Source organism: Malaclemys terrapin, chromosome 2 (assembly GCF_027887155.1).
Source record: "Malaclemys terrapin pileata isolate rMalTer1 chromosome 2, rMalTer1.hap1, whole genome shotgun sequence".
NCBI lineage: Eukaryota > Metazoa > Chordata > Testudines > Emydidae > Malaclemys > Malaclemys terrapin.
Window position 1 is genome coordinate 220,532,419 of NC_071506.1, and position 5,373 is coordinate 220,537,791.

The window sequence follows — 5,373 nt, forward strand, 5'->3', positions numbered from 1 at the left end:
TTTAACTTACATTTTCCATAAAGCAGGGAATAGCTGCTGCATGGTAGACAGGCAGCCAATTAAATAGTCTGACTTTTTTCCTTTCATTAAGTGCTAATTCAGCTCTTCATCTTTCTCGATTTTCTTTACTCAGTTTCAGGCAATTACCATGAGGGGCTATGATGTTAATGAGTTATGCATAGCAGATTTAAAAATGAAATACCTTTTTAGGATATGAAGTTCAGTTAATGGAAGCATCAACCTGAATAGATGCAAAAACCAGACATCTTTGATATCAGGGCTTGATTGATTTTATAAGTCAGGTGTTCATATGAATAAGTAACCTTTACTTAGCTCAGGGAGCTTTTTGACAAGAAATTTTCACTGATGAGCTATAAAGACAGCCTTTTTGTAAGACACTCTGCTCTGTATTGTCCCTGATATTTTTAATCTTGCTTGGGGTTAATTTTTTAAGTAATCTAAATCCATGAAACCCTGGCAGATCTACATATCAACTCAAAACTGCTTCTACAGTTACCTATCTCGACAAATTACATGACATGAAATTATCCACTGGAACAACATAACACTTTTACCCAATCCACAAACTGACATTACAATTTATGGACATATGTTATGTAAAAATGTAAAAATTTATGGACAAAGTGATCACTTTATTAACTCCTCCTCACTATTACACTGGAACATGCCAAAGAAGAGGAATAACTGCTGGCTGAATACTTCCAGGTTAGATCTACAGATTCATAAATTGCAATTACTCTGGTGCCCTGTCTGTATTTTTTAAAACAATCCAAAAGGGCAATAAAATTACTATGTTTAATATTAAAAATAATTATTTGTATTAGTATTGATACCAATAAACCTAAAAGCTAGGAATTATCTACCTTATCAGTCAAATAAATTTTCAGCTTCTTTCCCCAGTAAATATATTACTCACATTTTCCACTCATTGTTTTATTCTGATCCTCCATTTCTCCCCTTCCTGCTTGTGCTAGCCAGCTCTCTGCCCAGAATATGCTGGTGTGACAGAATGTACCCTTGTGTCCACACCCCACACACTAATAATCTTTGTACAAAGTATGACTTAAAAGTATCATTTGAAAACTCATAATTTGCTGGTTAGTATTGTCCTGATAAAACATGTGGCAACCTCATATGTGAAGTTGTAAGATTCCACTGTATGGTGTTATTAACCCATGTTCCAAACTGAGGTTGGCAAACGGGTCTATCGCAAACAGCAAGATGTGCTCTGCTGAAATTTTCATTTAAGCAGTAAACAGAGTCATCAAGTAGGAAGGGAAACAAGGGAAGCTCAAATAGGTGAGAAAAAAACACCAGGGAACATCTTTCCCCATAGACTTTTTGTCTCTTGGTACCCAGCTAGAAGTGTTTTTCCAGAGGGGCACTGAAACAATAAAAATGAAGAACAAACACTCCAAGACACCCCCACTCTCTCTCTCTCTCTGTCTCTCATGGCACTTAACACAACAAGTTGGATTTTGGGGGAAGGCGTCTTGACCCAAGGAATTTGGTCAGTAAGACTTCTGAAAGCACGTGGTGAGAAAACTTTGCTTTGAATTTAATGTAGGTTGTTAAGTTAGGCACCAGTTACATTTTATCTTTATCTTTCTTGTAGACATTTAAGACTTTTATGCCTCATTACTTGTACTCTCTTATAATCTATCTCTGTGTAGTTAATAGACTTCTTTCATTGTTTTATCTAATCCAGCGTGTTTAAATTGAAGTGTTTGGGAAACTACATTTAAAATGGCATGTTGTGTGCATATTATTTCTATTAAAGACATAATGGACTTTATATGAAACTTGTATTGTCCAGGAGACTTCTGGGCAGTACAGGATACCCATTTCTGGGGGAGAATCTAAGACTGGGAGGGTGTTGGGGTCACTCTTTAGTATAACCGAGACTGGTAAGAACCAAGATCTGGCTGGCTGGCGGATGCACACACACACAGACAGAACTGGCGGCTTTTTGTGAGCAGTTCAGGCTGGAGGCTACAGCAGCAACACAGTGTAAAGGGCACACCAGGTTAAAGGGCAGGGATGACACAGCTCCTCATTAGTGTGGACTGTACCCTGGTATGTCACAGATGGTTACGAGTGTATTACTTATGAAGGGCTCTAACTCACTAGAAAACAATCTCCCCTCATTTCCTTGATTGTGCAACCACATAGGCTGAATCTGTTTCCATAAATACGAATGCAATATTTTATCTGAATTTGATTATATGGGACAATGTAAACCTAGCACTACTACCCTCACTCTATCACAGTCTTAGTTCCACCTACCCACTGTTGCAATTATGTCAGTCTCCAGTAAGAAGGCTTAAGAAGTACACCTACACAGCTCCTTATATGAAGATGATCGATCCTCCCCTGGCAGGACCATTCTGAAGTCCAAACTTCCAGGAGGACCATTACTGCATTCAATATTATCCAATCTCTGGAAGTGGAAGCTAGACAAATTCAACCCAGAAATAGGGTGTGGATTTTTAACATTGAAGGTAACTAAACATTACAACTTACAAGGGATTCTAAATTCTCCATCACTTGAAGTCTTTAAATCAAGCCTGTACATCTTTCTAAAATATAAGCTGTCATTCAGCAACACATTTTGGGCTTGATGCAGGATACACTTGGTGAAATGCTATGGCCTATGTTAAGAAGGAGATCAGATTAGATTATCATAATGGCCCCTGCTGGCCTTAAAATCTATGACTCTATTATTGTATGTTTTCCAAGCCACAGTCTTTAGATTCACTCTCTATAGTCAAACAAAGCTCTGGGATCATCCATGTGAAGGAACCATTTCTTCTTCCTCACTTCCAACTTAAAGTTGGTCACTCATAGGGTTAGGTTTGTGGCACTGCCCCCAGATCAGCCACAGCATGGTAATTGTAAGATGAAAATGTGAAGAGGTTCATGGTTCAATATCTAGTTTTTTCTTTTTCAACAATACATCACAAGACTGGCTCGAGCCCCAACCAAGTAACCTGGGACAATTACATACCACCCTCTGGTCACCTCTAAGAGGCAATACTTCCCCTCTCACAAACACCAGCCAAAAGTGATCATTTGGGCAAAGCAGTCCCATCATGCTGAGCACCTAGGCAGGGTGGGTGTGCCCATGCAAACAAGGTCAATTCCTGATGTCCTTTTCCCTAGCTCATCACTAGGTGTCCGAGGAGAGCTCATTCAGATCCTGCTTAGGCATGCAATCAGCTTGTTCTTCAGAAGCAACAAATACGCTTCTCGGCTCCTTAGAGCTAAGATCAAAGTGTAGTGTCTGTTCTTATCAGTTTAATTTTTTTTTCTGATGGATGATTGCAAACACCCATCCAGAAAATGGAATCACCTGCAGCCATTTTTGAAAAAATTGATGCTGCTTTAAAGATATACTCCACTTCTCCTATTTTGGAAGAAAACTCTTTTTCAGCTTCAGCTATTCTATCATCGGCTGCTGCTGTTCCTGCTTCCCAGAAATCTCTGCAAAAACCTATTCTGAAGACCACCCTTGATGCTTCACGGAAGACCCGGAGCACCTGCAAGAGCCAAAACATTAGGAGCTGGCTGAAGAAACCCCCCGTGGATACCTCTGCAGGGAGACCTGGGTCCAGACGGACAGCTCTTCAGGACTTCATATCCAGGAGCAAGAATATCTCAACAGCTCTTCAGGAGGGGGACCCCCAGAGAACCCTGCCTGCTGATCACTGCCCCGCCAGGAAGGATGCCACCGTGGGAGCCCCCTCGACGACCCAGGACCAGGATACTGATCGCTGCCCCGCTGCTCCAGAGAGGGATGCTCCGGAAGGAACCACCTCCTCAACCCCAGACCCCAAAACTACTTACCACCCGGCTGTCCGGAGGAGGGCCGCTTGAAGGGGACTGCACCTCAGAGCCCAAGATCTCGATGCCACAAGCTGCCCTTCCAGGCAAAGAGACAACGTGGCCAGTGAGTCCAGCACCCCCCCCCCCCAAGAGCGACTTCACCTCCCCAAACTTCTCTACCGGACCCAGAGGAATCACCTGGCGAGTCTGCAGGCACAACAGAGATCCGCCCCACGGAGAGTGAGGCAGGGGAAGAAGACCGCATCTACCTCCAGTACCCACTCCCTACAGGTCTCCTCCTCTGCCCCTTCTGTCTCCCCGTCCATGGAGTCCAGACCCTGGCGGCCCTCAGCAAACACGTTCATAAGACCTACAACAAACGGATTGCTTTTCAGTGTAGCCGCTGCGATCTCCCCTTCGAGACCCAAAAGAAATGTAAGTTTCATCAAGCCACGTGCAGGGGACGCCCCACTACCATGAAAGTGAATCTCACTGACATCCTCCGGGTTCCAACCCTGACCCCCACCGATGATCTGGCTTCAGCACCCCAGCCAGTGTCCCCAGAGTCACAGCAGATAAGGGGGGACCAACCGCCAACTGAGGGAAGCGTAACCCCAGCCTCGAGGACTGACGATGCCACCAAAAGGACCAGTCCCGTCTCCAGAATCCCCACGCTGGACCCTGCTGTGAGGGGGACCACCGCCACCTCTCAGGTCAACAACCTCACCAGACGCCTCAGCGACTTCATAAAAACCATCCGGCACAACACGGATGCGAGACGCTGCAGCGCTCCCCCACAGGTAACCTCATGCCGCCCTGCCATAGGAGCAACTAGCATCGTTCCCCAGGCTGCACGGCGAGATCCAGCCAACGGAGGAGCCTCCTGTAGCCCCCAGATCCCACAGCCAGACCCCACCCCCGGGAGACCCAACACCTCCTCCAAGGTTACCCAAAGAGCCTCTGACTGCCAAAAACCCCATGCTCCACCGAGGACCCACCAGCCGGATGCCGCCCACAGAAGATCCAGAACCAACCCCAGCACTTCCAAACACAACCCCAGCACTTCCGACAAAGCCCAGCACCGGTGCTTCCAGAACCCCACTCCGTCCCGGAAGATCCAGTGCTGCCTCGGAGACACCGAGAGCTGCCTTCCCCACCACACCAGGACCCCCGCCTCAAGACCCACCTCAACACCGCTCCACAGTCTGAGGGATAACAAGGCCGCAAACCGTCCCCGCAGCACCTGAACCTGCAGAGACAACGCAGCAGGAGGAGCGACGGCCATGAGTGAGGGTCGCCATGCCGTGGTAATCCGCTTGGATGGAGGACTTTGAGAACTTGGACACCCTGATGGTCAGACTGTCTGTGAAATTACGGCCAGAAGGAGGGAACCCCAGGAAGCCGCACGGGCTACTCGCAGATTCCCTGCGCCGAGCCATAACACCACGACCAGAGAAGGCAGGAGAGGGGACATCGGCTGCCGCTACGATCCAGCGGCTGCATCCCGTATTCAGAAACTATACAGGA

The 5,373-nt window shown here is 46.3% G+C and overlaps 1 pseudogene; it reads left to right on the forward strand.

Annotated features, from left to right (window-relative positions):
• Positions 1 to 3,262: 3,262 nt before the first annotated feature.
• LOC128833240 (U2 spliceosomal RNA) lies at positions 3,263 to 3,491 on the forward strand (annotated as a pseudogene).
• The last annotated feature ends 1,882 nt before the right edge of the window (positions 3,492 to 5,373 follow it).